Source organism: Podarcis melisellensis (assembly GCF_964234715.1).
Source record: "Podarcis melisellensis genome assembly, chromosome: 15".
NCBI lineage: Eukaryota > Metazoa > Chordata > Lepidosauria > Squamata > Lacertidae > Podarcis > Podarcis melisellensis.
The window spans coordinates 35,226,031-35,242,672 of record NC_138532.1 but is presented as its reverse complement, the minus strand read 5'-3'; positions in this window follow the sequence as shown (position 1 = coordinate 35,242,672).

The following is a 16,642-nucleotide window of genomic DNA, read 5'->3' as shown; positions in this document are numbered from 1 at the left end:
CCTTGGATGCTGGAAAATGTGGGTGGGGTGCATAGGTGAAATAATAAAGGGGTAGAAAGGTAAAGGACCCCTGGACGGTGAAGTCCAGTCAAAGGTGTCTATGGGGTGCAGTGCTCATCTTGTTTTCAGGCCGAGGGAGCCAGAGTTAGTCCATAGATAGCTTTCTGGGTCATGTGGCCAACACGACTAAGATGCTTCTGGCACAACAGGACACCGTGACGGAAGCCAGAGTGCACAGAAATGCCATTTGCCTTCCCGCTGCAGTGGTACCTATTTATCTACTTGCACTGGCATGCTTTTGAACTGCTAGGTTGACAGGAGCTGGGACAGAGCAACGGGAGCTCACCCCATCTTGGCGATTCGAACTGCTAACCTTCTGATCAGCAAGCCCAAGAGGCTCGGTGGTTTAGACCACAGCACCACCTGCATCCATATAGATTAAATACACATGCCCAGGGCTCCCTTGGAACAGGATATAGTCTGCTTTCCATCCTCCTCTTTGGGATGGAGACCACCAGTGTAAATATGCCCAGGTGATTGGAAGAATGCATCCATACCTGCCTGCACTTGTCTAATTAGCTGCAGATCTCCATCTTGTTTAGATGATGCCTTGTTGAGTCACTTTCTGGGTGTGTGGGCCATGTTTTACCTGAATGTCCTAAAGCTGCATCTAGGAAGTGGTGGGTGGTGATGGCCTCCAGATTCTTCTTTGTTCCTACTATTTGTAAACTCAAGAGCACCTGATTATGGAGGTTCTATTGAGCTATGATAGCTAAATCATCATTGATAGACCTATTGTACTTCATCAATATATCACATTTTCCAAAGCCATCAAACCCAGAAAACTCCACATCTTGGGACAGTGATGTCATTTCCAGACATTCATTCTGATTTTTCTGCAGGGAGGTTAGATGCAGTTGCATCAAGTGAACATTATCCCATGCTTTTCACTGCAGTCACTTTCCTTAATGCAATAAAATAAAATGTCCAATTTTGGGGGGTATATTGTGTAAGAGCTACCAATGAACTTCTGATTGCTGGTATGTGACCCAAGAAGTATGACCCTCAGGAAGCTCCCAAAATCCCATCAGTTCATAAAAAATGAAATATGTTTCTTCTAGTCTGTCCTGAATCTACAGTACTTGCCAATCATTTTCTGTGAGTGATGCCTGAAATCTATCGTTATGAGAAAAAAGGTCTCTCTATATGCTTCGTTCAAACAACGCTGGTGCTTTCATTCGCTGTCCGAAGGAAACAAAAATGCCCCTCATGAGTGTAAGATTTGTCTTGCAGTGATATATATATGTGCATTCACACATGCCCTTGAAAATAAACCCCTCCCCTTGTCTGCTCCCCTGCAGATAAATAACAGCCCTTGTCTTCTTTAACTGCCATAGAAGTCATTAATGTTGCCTAATTCCCCACTCGGGCACCTGATGGAGCAGAACCTTATTGATTAGCCGCTTGCAGGGGACAGTTGTAAGGTAATTTATTTGATAGATTTTTCTTTTCTAGGTAACAATTTTGTCAACCTGGTACCCTTCAGAAGGGCATCAGCGACAAGAAATTTGCTTCCCTGTACCACAGTGCTTGAAACATGTTCCCCGCCCCTGCTGTTATGCTTTGGTGTGCAAAGATGTTTTGTCTCCTAAGAAGCATTTGCTTGCTGGTTTCATTTATATCCTCAAGTTCCTCCAGTGACCTCAAGGTGGTGTGTGTGTGGCTCTTCCCCTCCCCCTTTGAGCCACCTGACAGCCCTGTGAGGCAGGCTAGGTGGAAAGATAGGGGCTGGCCCAATCATTGTGGTGATTGCTGTGTAGGGCTGAGCACTGGATTAGGCCAAACCCTGAAACTATTTGGGCTGATTCAGGGGGATCTGGAATTTGGCCAAGTTGGTGTCATTGAAATTCTACTCAATATTGATCCACAGTAGATTCCAATGTATAGTTAGCAGAGTAAAAACTTAAACACGTTGCAGGATTCCCTCAAAATAGACCAGAAGCAATTAAAATTTCATCCAGCAGAGCTTTACTGAGCATAATGGTCACAAATCCAATACATTCAGGATCACAGCTGTCAACGTTTCCCTTTTCTTGCAAGGAATCCTATTCGGAATTAGGGAATTTCCCTTAAAAAAGGGGAAACGTTGACAGCTATGTTCAGGATTGGCACTGTCCACAAGAAATCCAGTTGCAGCAGACTTAACTTAAACTTACAAATAAGTTATTGTAAGGAGACTAAACCTTAACAATATATACAGAACACCACACCAGAAGGAAGAGAAAAAGAAAGTGAAACCCAGGCTCCTCCTGGCCCAAATTTTATAGTCAGCATGACCTTGAGAGAAAAAGATAAGAGAACCAATTTAAACCAGTTGTATTCAGCTTCTCTGAAGGTATAACCCAAACATCACAAACCTTCTGCTTGTTTCTTTCACACAGAACAGGGTCCAGAACCCTCTTGAATTAATTAGAATATGAAAGATCTCTACACATCAGTTGGGTGGTGACAACCCCAGATCCCACCCCCATCCCAAGCTGGTTCAGGATTCCTGGAGAATTCTGAGGCTGTTGGGGGATGGAGCAGCAAGCAGAAAGAAGAGTCAGATGCACTTTACATGTTCCTTACAGGGCATGGCCCACTTGCTGGATCATCACCTTGTCGTGGTGAGTGAGCTTGCATGTTCCTATGACCCTTGTGAGCGACTACTCTATTCTGAACTTAAAAATGGAAAGCGTAATGCTGGTGGTCAACAAAAGAGGTTTAAAGACTCTCTCAAGGCAAATCTAAAAAAAAAAAAAAAAGGAGTATGGGCTGAGGAAACACACACAAGCAAGTCTGCACACCAGCTGGTGAGTGGAGGATTCGCTCCTGAATTGGGTGTGGAAGGGTGACCATCAGAAAATGGTGGGCTAAAGGAGTTTTCTCTCTTTAGTATCACCCAGAGGCACCAGCTTGCAAGGGTGATGCGGGAGGCAACCTCACATGCGTGACACAATGCATGGAGCCGAAAGTGGCAGCCATGTGGCTTCAATGGTCGGCAGCTCCTCTTCTGCCTTCTTCTGGTGCCACCACCAGCAGGAGGCTGGTTTGACCCTCCTTCTCCACAGCAGCAGGAGGTGAAAGAGGCAGCCCCTGGAGCTGCTTCATGCTTCTCCTTCGCACTTTTGGGACATGGTGGGGGAAGGCAGCCCCAACTCCCAAAATATTGAGGAGACCCAAAAGGGCTTGGCCCCCAGGAGCTGGTGCCCCTGGTACCATCAAGCATGATAAGTGCAGACCTTACTTCTGTGTAGGCCTGCTGAAGGTTGATCATCCTAATCTGTGTTAGTTATGGATAAAATGGAAGCAGGTTGATCTTAACTCCTAACTAGTTAAATGCAGAGCACATCTGTCTGTGGTTTTCCCTGCCCACAGTCAGCATACATCTTCCCTTCATTGCCCTTGACAGAGAGGGATGGAGGAAACCTAGAACAAAGAAATCATAGAACAAAGAGTCTAGGTCTCAAAATGTAATTGCTGGAAGTGTAATCCAGTAGTACAAGCTCCTGCTGTCAGATTTCTCCTCTGGAGTATTTGTATTCCATATACAGGTGCCAATATCTCCTGCAATTAATGCTGGCACCCAGAGGTCCCATCTACCACCATTCTCAAAGATGCAGCTTTAATAATTGCCTTGTTATACTGGATTTGTTTTCCACTCTGTGGGGTTTCCACATTCCATCATAACAAGGGTCAAGTCGGGGCTAAAATAGCCATGAAACAGAAGATCTTTGAACAGGATCTCCTGCAGGTCTTTAGAAGGTTAAACTGTGATGGGAAGGCCAATTATAATCAGAGCCATGGTGCCAACAGGAGGGGATTAACCCTCTGCCCATTCCATTTCTCCATCTAATATCCCCCATTGATTTTCTTCTTCCATGAGAGAATAGATCTATGAGAGAAATAATCTTTCCTACAGCACCACAGTTCTGAAACACATGCTCATACACTAATGCACCAAATGAAGGTGCTATATGTTTATTTGTGCATTAAATTTATATCTCACTCTTCCTCAGGAGCCCAAGGCAGCAAACTACTTAAAAGCAAAAACAATGCAAAAACATTCCTAAAAGAATACCAGTTAAAACATCCTGTTACAACAGCTCCATTGGATAACAGTCTGTTTCCAGGCACAATACAAAGTGCCAGTGGCGTAGCGTGGGTTGTCAGCACCTGGGGCAAGGCAAGTAATATGTGCCCCCTAAGACGTGGATTTGCGCCCCCTAACCCATGGATTTGTGCCCCCTAACCCTAACCCTAACCCCCAGATGTTGCGCCCGGTGCAGCCGGGCCCCCCCTGCACCCCCCACGCTACGCCACTGCAAAGTGCTGGTTAGGAGCTATAAGCAAGCTTAGGTCCAAGCTATCTGAAGGACCGTCTGCTTCTATATGAACTTGCCCAGCACCTGAGATCTTTGGGGGAGGCCCTTCTCACAGTCCTGTCACCTTCCTAGGCATTTAAGAGCCAAATTCTGAAACCGGGGACCTCTTGAACTTGTGAAGACTCACTAGATGCCTTAGAACATTTCAGCCAGGTTTCTAATGTGCTCAGCGAGCCTCCACAAAGATGGGAGGCTTCCCATTTAAGAAGTTAGCCACCAATTCCCAGAGGATGATGGAAACAAAGGGAAGAACTTATTTAACCCTCTTTTCCCCACTCTTGTGTTGGTGTATGAGTAGCTACAAAGCAGAAGAAGTTTAGGATCAGAGTTTTCCTTCTCTTAGATGACTATCCAACCTCTGCTTAGAAACCTCCAAGGAAGGAGAGCCCAAGGGAGACTATACCACTGTCAAACACCTCTTACTGTCAGAAAGTTCTCCCTGATGTTTAGTTGGAATCTCCTTTCTTGTAATTTGAAGCTATTGGTTCGAATCCAACCCTCCAGAACAGGAGAAAACAAGCTTGCTCCATCTTCCATGTGTCAGCCCTTGAGATATTTGAAGTTGGCTATCATATCTCCTCTCAGTCTCCTCTTTTCCATGATAATAATAATTTTATTATTTATACCCCATCCATCTGGCTGGGTTCCCCCAGCCACTCTGGGCTGCTTACAGCATATATAAAAACATACAGGGCAGCCTTCAGATGTCTTCTAAATGTTTTCCAGGCTAAACATGCCCAGCTCCTTCAAACTTTCCTCATAAGGCCTGCTCTCCAGACCCTTGGAGGGAGGCTTAATAGTGCTGAGAGTAGATGTGTTCTTGTTAGGAATTTAAACATGTTTCTTAGAAGGTTGTTAATAAGAAGTTTTAATTGCATTAACAGGTTTACTCTCCTGGGTTCCTTCAGGAGGAAGGGTGGGATTAGTCTTATTTTAAAATGTGTATTTTGAGAGAAAATACATATTTCAATGGTTGTTGTTTTAAACCCATTTCCATGTGGGGAAAAAATGAGCGGATTTCCCCCCCCCAAAAAAGAAAAAAAAATCATATTATTGCAGAAACAGGACAATGGGTGAATACAAGTTGTGAGTGACAATGGGTGAAGACAAGTGTGATCTTCCCCATCCATACTCATGGGGAGGATTCATGGCGCTTTAGAGGAAAATAAGGGGCAAGTGAAGCTCATCAACCTTGCAGCTATACTCATTCATGAGAAAGGCAGCCCAGGACCTCCATATACACTGGTCATATAGGTCACTTTGGTGCAGCTAATGCAGCAAAAACAATGTGGGAGGCAGCAGCTTTGAGTTTCTGATCTCTGCAGCCATAGCGGCCGCTGTGATTCTCCAGTGATTTGAATTCACCCCTGGAGGCACACTCCATTGTCTCTTGAGACAGACGGGTGGCAACAACTCATGGGGCCCCTTGTTCTTCGCCAGGAAAATCAACTGAACCCCTTCATGGTGATCAGCACCATAATTATTGATACAAATTATGAAACAAAGGATTCAGCATTGAAGAACCATTCAAGAGTTAAATTTCCAAGTGTAAGAATTTACCAATGCAACATATAATCACCAAGAAGCAATTTTGCCCTGCTGACAGCCCAAGGTTGAATACAGGACTCTCCAGGAGATGAATGGATCAAAAGAGAAATCTGAACAGAATTAAATTAGCAGGATCCCTACAATTTTAGCTGGACAGCCCCTTTCCAGTGGGAAGGATTAATGCAAAACTGAACAGTGCAGCTAATTTGAGAGGTGTACCGACACCAAGCAAGCACATTTCTGATTCTTGAGAGTTATGGAAATTGGATTGACTCTAGAACTACTGTAATTGTATGTAGGAGTCTGTGGGAATCTTTTCCAACAAAGCCTTTTCCAACAAAGCTGGTGCCCTTTGAGACTGGTGGGGCAGAAGGCAGGGAGCCCAACAGTAGGTGGCGCCAGAGCCAATGTCAGCCAGAGCCAACTAGTTCTAGTTTTGTCCCCATTTTCCTTTTCCCTGCTGAGTTCAGTGACATTGAGACTAAGGAGGAGAAGAAGCTGGAATGCAGGGTCACTTCCTGCCCTGGTTGTAGGTAAGAAGGCAGGTATGGGGGGAGGTTGCCTGGGGGTAAACTGGGGGATGATGTGTGGGCACCCCATTCACCCTAATGGATGAGTTTCTAATGGCCATATATCTGCCCAGACACAGCAGCTTTCCTTTTTTAAAAAGAAGAAACAACAATCCGTTGGCTTCACCATCATCCTAACCATGTTTTTCTGCTCTGTGAGTCTCAATTAACCGAGTGATTTTATGGTGATATACATGCTCAGGTTTTACAAATATTTCTGAGAAATATTTGTGAGCAAGCTACTTCCTGGAATTCTACATTTTTCTTCCCACATTTGTCAATCATCCCTGGTTTTTTAAGGACAGGATGGTTTAAGCAGCTGTGAGAAGTGCGGGGAATTGACAAAAACTTGTTATAATGAGGCCAGCTGCCAAAGGTCAGGGAAAATCCACAGCATTATTTTTTTTAGTAGAAGCTGCAAAGAGGTTAATGATAGGGAGACTATCCCTATCTTCTGGCTCAACAACAGGCGAGGGCAATCCAAGTAACATCATTGATGAAAATATGTTCGGTTTGTTTATGAGACTTGCTGACCGGGAGCTAAAATGTAAAGGGCAAAGCACTTCAAGAGTAAGTGCATGAAAATATTTAAGCAATACAGAATATATTATTATTAATAATAATAATAATAATAATAAATAATAATAATAATAATAATAATAATAATAATAATAATAATAATAATAATATACTGCCCTATACCCAGAGGTCTCAGGGCGGTTCACAGAATATATGAGTGCTTTGATGTGTTTATGATACATTTTGCCACAGGTTAATTATTTTTGGATTGCGGTAACACAGAGGTGGCCGTTTTCACTGGTGGTACCAGTGTTGTGGAATGTCTTTCCTGCCCTTTTGCAAGCTCTTGAAGACACATACAGTGGTACCTCGGGTTACATATGCTTCAGGTTACATACGCTTCAGGTTATGGACTCCACTAACCCAGAAATAGTGTTTCAGGTTAAGAACTTTGCTTCAGGATGAGAACAGAAATCGTACGGCGGTGGCGTGGCAGCAGCTGGAGGTCCCATTAGCTAAAGTGGTGCTTCAGGTTAAGAACAGTTTCAGGTTAAGAACTGATCTCCAGAACGAATTAAGTACGTAACCAGAGGTACCACTGTACCTGTTTAGGAAAGCATAGGTAAAAGGTAAAGGGACCCCGTAACCATTGGGTCCAGTCGTGGCCGAATCTGGGGTTGCGGCGCTCATCTCGCTTTATTGGCCGAGGGAGCCGGCGTACAGCTTCCGGGTCATGTGCCAGCATGACTAAGCTGCTTCTGGTGAACCAGAGCAGCACACGGAAATGCCATTTACCTTCCCACAGGAGCGGTACCTATTTATCTACTTGCTCTTTGTCATGCTTTCAAACTGCTGGGTGGGCAGGAGCAGGGACCGAACAACGGGAGCTCACCCTGTTGCAGGGATTCGAACCGCCGACCTTCTGATGACAAGTCCTAGGTTCTGTGGTTTAACCCACAGCGCCACCTGCATCCCTTTTAGGAAAGCATACCCCTGAGCATATCTCTGAACTAATTATTTTAACCTTTTTAAACAACAACATTTTAATTGTTATGCATTTTTACTGTCTTGCTTTATTTCCTGTTTAAATTATTGACGTTTTAATGCTTTGATGCAAATCTTATGTTGTGTATTTCAGTTGTGTGCAATTTTTATATTTTAGACTTGTAAACCAGAGTGGTTTAATAATCAATCCCCCCACTCAATGAACTCTGAGAATTGTAGCTCTGTGAGGGGGAAATGGGGCCTCCAGCACCCTTTGCAAACAGCAGTTCCCAGGATTCTTTGTGAAGCATCATTGTTGTTGTTTAGTCGTTTAGTCGTGTCCAACTCTTTGTGACCCCATCATGTGTCTCTTCAAAGTGGTATGTTACTACTTTAAGCAGGGATGCGGGTGGTGCTGTGGTCGAAACCACTGAGCCTCTTGGGCTCATCGATCATAAGGCTGGCAGTTCAAATCCTGTTGCTTTGCCCCAGCTTCTGCCAGCCTAGCAGAATGATGCAACCTTTCCTCATTAGGGGAGTTGGTCTATCTCCATGATCTTGCCTGTTTCTGAACTTTGCCCAACTCTATACTATTCCTTTATATCCTCTCTGTATACCTTTTTGAGGTGCGGCTACCAGAACCGCATACAGTATTCCAATGCAACTGCACCATAGATTTGTACAACGGCATCGCCATATCGGCAGTTTTATTTTCAGTTCCTTCCCTAATGATCCCTGGGATTTGCATTTTCACAGATGCTGCACACTGGGTCAATCTGCAGAGCACTTAGCCTTCTCCTCTCTAGGATAGACATACCCAGCTTTTTCCATTGTTCCACATGGGACTCCATTTCCAGACCCTCTCACCATCCAGGCTTCCAGCAACCTACCAAGCCTGGCACTAGCATGCAGCCATGTTAAGCACTGGCTGAGGGCTTCAGAGGTTTAGAAAGGCTTATTACAAGCCTGACTCAGTTGCCCAGTCATTCTGCTATCTGCCACTTTCTCTGCCCTGCTAAGTTCAAGCCTGCAGGGTGAAAGGGAGCGTGGAGTTTCTGTCCATGTCAGAGACATGGCTGGCAGAGAGGACTCTGCAGAGGGGGAGTAAGAGGCAGAGGAAAACAGAAACTTGGTTCATTCACACCATGAAAGTGAGATAAGCCCTTCTCGCTCTGGATTGCTGCCTGTAAGTTTTCACAGCAGCACAGAGATGAAGGAGCAGGATGCAGGTGGTAGTAGAGGGTTGGATTCAACTACAGAGAAGGAATTGGCTGCACCTGAGTCTCCAAGAAGTAGGAAGTGGAGCAAGTGATTAGAATAAAGGAAGACCAGCAGGAAGCGTTGGCGGGCTTGGAGTATATCTGGCCTTGGAAGGTGCGAGAAGCCAGTTGAGTCAACTGATTCTGACAGTGAGGTATGAGTTGTGGCAAGCTTGGATTGCTGAAAGTCTGTTGTTGACAATAAACCTCAACTAGTCGAACTGCCAGTGTGTCATGACTTGAGTGGGAGAAGTGCTAAACCTGACAGTCCATATTTTGTTTGATTGTTTACAGTGGAAAGGGAAATATAAAACAATTGGAGGGAGAGGAGTGCTAGAGGTTTAGACATGCTCTTGAGCATGTCTAGATTTCTTCCTGGAATGGGAGCATGTCAGGGGACCTCAACAGCTTTGATCCTTTGGATCCCTTAGTTTCCATTCTGCTGTACTTTAACTTCCACAAAAAAAACCCCTACAGTATTTGTCTCTCTCTCTGCTGTGGCAAAACTACGTGTTGTTTAGTCATTTAGTTGTGTCTGACTCTTTGTGACCCCATGGACCAGAGCACGCCAGGCCCTCCTGTCTTCCACTGCCTCCCACAGTTTGGTCAAACTCATGCTGGTGGCTTCAAGAACACTGTCCAACCATCTCGTCCTTTGTCGTTCCCTTCTCCTTCCCTCAATCTTTCCCAATATCAGGGTCTTTTCCAGGGAGTCTTCTCTTCTCATGAGGTGGCTGAAGTATTGGAGCCTCAGCTTCACAATCTGTCCTTCCAGTGAGCACTCAGGGCTGATTTCCTTAAGAATGGATAGGTTGGATCTTCTTGCAGTCCATGGGACTCTCAAGAGTCTCCTCCAGCACCATAATTCAAAAGCATCAATTCTTCGGTGATCAGCCTTCTTTGTGGTCCAGCTCTTGCTTCCATACATGATTATAGCTTTAACTATACAGACCTTTGTCGGCAAGTTGACCCCCAACTTAGATGACTTTAAAAGAGGATTAAATACATTTGTGGAAAAGGCTTGCAATGGCTGCATAGCCATAATGACTACATTCTACCTCCACAATCAAAGACAGTATGCTTCTGAATCCCATTTGCTAGAAACCACAGGAGAGGAGAATGCTCTTGCACTTGGGTTGTGCTTGCAGGTTTCCCATAAGTATCTGGATGCTGGATTAAATGGGCCAGTGGGACGAGGGATCGATTGTTAAACCATTCTGAGAACTGTGGCTCTCTGAGGGGACAAGGACTCTCCTAACAACTTGAAGTCCATGGGACTCTCAAGAGTCTCCAAAACTACAGTACTTATGTAATTAATTACGTAATTTATGTTGTCATTTTATTATTCCACTCCACTCATTTCAATGCAAAAAGAACACAGTGGTGTTTTTTTTTTGGGGGGGGGATTCAGTATTATTGTTTTGGATAATGTTTTACTGGATTTACTGACATTACGTACCGTGACTCTTTGCTTGTGATTTTACTATTGTAATTTGTGTGAAACACTTTGAGATTTTGTTATATTTAGAGGCCTGTGAGTTATTAAAATAAAATGAATGAAAATGAAAAATGTAATCAATTTCATATTATTTGCAGACTGAGAACAACAGTTGTACTCTCTGGCTTGATTTCTGTTCCAGACATCAAATGAATAAGCAGACATTGGCAATTTTTTTTACTCTCTTTCCGTTTTTGTCAGAATTCTCAGCATCCCAAAGTCTAAGATGCTTTTCAGTTCTCCCATAGCACATCCTCTTTTGGGCCCAATTGCTCTAATGGGTTTTGGGCCACAGGATCTGACACCGGTTGGAAAACCATAGGTGAAGATATTATGTTCCCTGGGACACCCTGGTATAGAACTGCAGCCTAAATAAAACTCAGAGGTGATAACAATAATAATGAAGTAATCTGGGCTGGCTTAAAATTTCCCACCAATTCTTTCATCCGTATGATGTGTATGCCATTTACAACACTACTAAGGTCTATAGGTTCTTTGTGAGTGAAATCATTAAAAGCTTGTCTCAAAGTGTAAACTTTCATCATTATGCCACACATTACGTAGCCCCAATAAGCAGACTCAATGTTGGTTTCTTTTTTCACCCAAGAAGGTCAACTGGATGTTCAGAAAAGAAAGCAGAAATGAAATTGAGATAGATAACTCTCCCATATGCCACTAACCCTTGTAATGGACATGATTAATACACCAGGAAATGAGAAATTGTCCTCTTTCACCCAGGCTTTTTGAAATATGATCCAATTATAGTTGAGATAAAAAATAAGAGTCCTCTTATCAGCATGTTTCCTTTACACTTGCACTCAAAGGTAAAAAATGCTTCTTCCGTAGTATGGACAATGAACATATTTATTTATTATACAGCTATTATTTCCATTTATGGGCCACCTAATTAAAAAACATTCCCTATGCGACTTGCAATAAGAGTATAAACAGAAAATAGAAGCACAACCAGAATCGACAATTCAACAATAAAACCGACCCAGCAACGAGCTCCGCAATGAAATCCAGCAATAAAATCCAACTCAGCCACAAATCAGCTGCTGGCAACCAATTCTACTAATATAACAACGGGCTTATTCTTTTTTAAAGAATAATTGTCACCCATTACAAGACTAGAATAAAATCAGCAATGGGAAAATAACATGAAGTGGTGTTAAAAATATTAAGGGGCATGGAAAAAAACAAAAAAAAGTTCTTCCCAGGCACTAAAGGGGCATTAAAGTTGGCTCCAGGTAAGACGCTCTTGGGAGAGCATTCTTGGAACAACCCTTTTATGCCACTTCTATTACACTATCCATAAGGTTGCTATGTGATTGAAGGTTGGCCACTGGTGTAGAGTTGACCCTCTGTGTGTTGGGGGGCAAGGCATAGCACTAGGGGAAGAAAATAAAGCGGGACCCTGAGTCTTTGGTGTCCCCCTTCCCCCAAATGCTCCACTGAGATGCAAATAGAGGCAGGGGGATGTTGCATGCTGTTGAATCTTCCTCCTGATTGCCCATGCTTTCTGCTTAGTAAGTTCGAGTCCTGGCTAGAAGTGTACAGTGGTACCTCTGGTTATGTACTTAATTCGTTCCGGAGGTCCGTTCTTAACCTGAAACTGTTCTTAACCTGAAGCACCACTTTAGCTAATGGGGCCTCCCACTGCTGCTGCACCGCCAGAGCACGATTTCTGTTCTCATCCTGAAGCAAAGTTCTTAACCAGTGGTACTGTTTCTGGGTTAGCGGATTCTGTAACCTGAAGCATATGTAACCCGAGGTACCACTGTACATTTAAAGTGATGTTTGTTTGTTTGTTTGTGTTTGTTTCCTAAACTGCCCTTCATCATAAGATCTCAGGGTGGTTCACAGAATAAAGGCAAAGGATGGGGCTGTGGAAACCCCTGGGTACGTTTCTCAGACCCCCAGGGGTCACCGGACCCTTAATTGGGAACCATTGCTGTAGAAGATTAATCAACCAAAGGCCTGGTTGAAGATGAATGTTTTTGCCTGGCACCCAAAAATATATAATGAAGGTGCTAGGTGAATTTCCCTGCAATCCATACCACTTTAAACAGTTAATGCATCCCACCAAAATAATCCTGGGAACTGTAGGTTCTTAAAGGTGCTGAGAGTTGTTAGGAGACCCCTATTACCCTCAGAGAGCTACAACGTTATTTGTTTATTCATTCCATTCACAAAGCTACAATTCCCTGAGCAGTTTATTAATCAATCCAATCCCTCTTCCCAGGGAACTCTGGGAATGGTAAAGGTAAAGGGACCCCTGACCGTTAAGTCCGGTTGCGGATGACTCGGGGGTTGCGGCGCTCATCTTGCTTTACTGGCCGAGGGAGCCGGTGTTTGTCCACAGACAGCTTCTGGGTCGTGTGGCCAGCATGACTAAGCCACTTTTGGCGAACCAGAGCAGCGCACGGAATCTCTGTTTACCTTCCCGCCTGAGCTGTACCTATTTATCTACTTGCACTTGATGTGCTTTCAAACTGCTAGGTTGGCAGGAGCAGGGACCGAGCAACAGGAGCTCACCCCGTCGTGGGGATTTGAACCGCCGACCTTCTGATCGGCAAGCCCTCGGCTCTGTGGTTTAACCCACAGCGCCACCCCTGATGCCATAGTAGCTGTCTAGTTTGAAAGAGGCAAGCTTCCTGGCCTATTTTAGGAGGTGAGATATTTGCCACTCTTGTTCGCTTCTTTTCTGACACCTCTACTTTTCTCATGCCACATCCCTTTTCTGAAACCCAGAACTGTTTTTTAATGGTCCCCCCCTTCTTTTTCCTGAGTCATAATACTTGGTCAGCAAAAAGTAAGGATGAATATAGGACAGAATAATGAAAAGAGGGAACAAGTTCTCCCACTTGATTACTGAGGCAGGATGGAAAAGATTCACACTGGTATGGCTTTGGTCCTGGAGCGAAACAACCACACAGTTGATTTGTGAGGAGATTATTAATAATAATAATGCTCTGATGATTCCACTACCCTTTATCTAAGTACACCTCCCCCCAAATGTTTTAATTAAACTATCCTCATGTCTTCCCAGCTTCTGACTTTGAGATTTTTCCACTTCTCCATTCCCTCCATCTAAGAACAGGCACCACTTTTCAAAAGTAAATATGTAAATTGAATGCATACTTCTGCCTCTTTTTTTGGGGGGGGGAGATGAACTTCAGACAATTTTTGGGCACTGGAAATTTAGAACATATTAGGCAGCTGAGAGGGACGCGGGTGGCGCTGTGGGTTAAACCACAGAGCCTAGGACTTGCCGATTGTATGGTCGGCGGTTCGAATCCCCGCGGTGGGGTGAGCTCCTCTCTTTCAGTCCCAGCTCCTGCCCACCTAGCAGTTCGAAAGCACCCCTAAGTGCAAGTAGATAAATAGGTACCGCTTTATAGCGGGAAGGTAAATGGCGTTTCCGTGCGCTGCGCTGGTGCTGGCTTGCCGGAGCAGCTTCGTCATGCTGGCCATGTGACCCGGAAGTGTCTGCGGACAGCGCTGGCTTCCGGCCTCTAGAGTGAGATGAGCGCACAACCCTAGAGTCGGACACGACTGGCCCGTACGGGCAGGGGTACCTTTACCTTTACCTTTACCTAGGCAGCTGAGGTTTAAATTTCATTTCATTCTTTTACCCTTAAAAAAAGGTGCTCTGACATAAGTGTTACTGCAGAATGGGTTTTGCTCACATTTAAGGCAGACATGGCTGTAAACTTTAAACTGGATGTTTTGCTTATTACTATCAGGCATTGCTGATTATGACAGAAGCGTAGCGGAAACATGGAGAGAAAGTAGAAGCAGACAACTCTGAAAGACTACTTAGCTTCCTGTTCCTACATAAATTAACCCTCTAGGGGCTTTCCCCTCACAATACAGTGGGTATTAAATAATTAAATTATTCAAATAGTAAGAACACAAGAAGAGTCCTGCAGAACCAGGCGAAAGACCTATCTAGTCAAATCCTCTTGTTTCAATAGTGACCAACTAGATGACCTTGGGAAGTCTTCAAAGCAGGAATTGGACTTATCAACCATGGCTTCACATGTGATTCCCAAGAACTGGTGTTCAGAGCACACTGCCTTTGACAATAGCAACAGTCACAGATCGCCTTTTCTTCCATGAATTTGTCTCTTCCATGAACTGCATTGCAAAATTCAGATAAGCATGAATTTGGCAGGATGAGATGACTGTGTTTTGGTTTTCATATTGTTTCAGAAAGTGAGAATTTCATAAATTTGGCCTTAAAATAAGAGCTGGATCAATTTCACGCCCTAATCCCTACTTAGAGCAAGAGCTCTAATTTCATAAATTTGGCCTTAAAATAAGAGCTGGATCAATTTCACGCCCTAATCCCTACTTAGAGCAAGAGCAAAGCCTCTCTTTCCTCCACACCATTCCTAATTGTCCACAGCAAAAGAAGAGATCCCAAAATGGTGGCAGCAGCTGGGATCAAGGTCAAATTTCCTCTGGTCAGAAGAGGTGGCTGGGAAGGAAGCCTGAAGCCAGTTCTTCTGAATAAATTGGCCACAGGGGTGCATAATAAGCATGGACTTGTAGGGGTAACTGTCAAAGGTCGATGCCATAAAAGAAAAGAAGAACCAAAAGAACTCATTAAATGTGACAGTTTAACTGAACAGTAAGGGAAAAAAGGGATGGGACGTGGGTGGCGCTGTGGGTTAAACCACAGAGCCTAGGACTTGCTGATCAGAAGGTCGGCGGTTCGAATCCCTGCGATGGGGTGAGCTCCCATTGCTCGCTCCCTGCTCCTGCCAACCTAGCAGTTCGAAAGCACGCCAAAGTGCAAGTAGGTAAATAGGTACCACTCTGGCGGGAAGGTAAACAGCGTTTCTGTGCGCTGCTCTGGTTCACCAGAAACGGCTTAGTCATGCTGGCCACATGACCCGGAATCTGTACGCCAGCTCCCTCAGCCAGTAAAGCGAGATGAGCACCGCAACCCCAGAGTCAGTCATGACTGAACCTAATAGTCAGGGGTCCCTTTACCTTTACCTTTAAGTGGTTATAGAATCATAGAAACAGAATTGTACGGCTGGGTGACACTCCAAGGACCATCTCTCCAACCCTTTGCAATGCAGGAATCACAGCTGAAGAATCTTTAGAAACCTAAAATGAAGGAGAATCCACCACCTTCCAAGGTAATGCATTCCACTGTCAAACTTCTCTTATAGTCAGAAAGTTCTTCCTAAGGTTTAGTCAGAGGGCTCATCCACACTTCCTCTTGTCTTGCTGCCTTCCTCCAGGGGAAACAGCTCTTTAGTGCTCTGACCAAACAGCAATCTGGGTTTTCCACAGATGGCTGTTTGTTCTTATTGAGAGCTAAAGATCAGGTTTTCTCATGGACATGAGCAGAGCAAGGGAGAAGCCACTTGGACACATGCCTAGAAAGCATGGGTCAAGCCGAAAACCACTTGGACTTACTAGGCATGGGACAAACAGAAGTGTTGATGAACCCAGAATCTCCTTTCTTGTAATTTAATTCACTGGGGCAGCAGAAAAGAAACTTGCCCTCATCTTCCATGTGAAAAGCCTTTAGATGTTTAAACATGACCATCTTACCACTCAGTGCTCAGTATTGTCCTCATATTGTTTCAGAAGATCACTCTTCTATCCAGCTTGAAAAAGAGTCTGGGCAGGAGCACGTCCTGGGTGGAACTAGAAGACTGGCATGTCTCCAGAAGCTGGCAATTCCTGCCAGTGGGAGGGGTGGGTGGAGGTTTTTTAAAACCAGACCACTCATCTGTTCCTTGTCTTTCTCTCTGGTCATGGCACCCAACCCACCTTTGTGGTATGTAGTGTGAGTTGAACTGGCTGTCTTAGTGA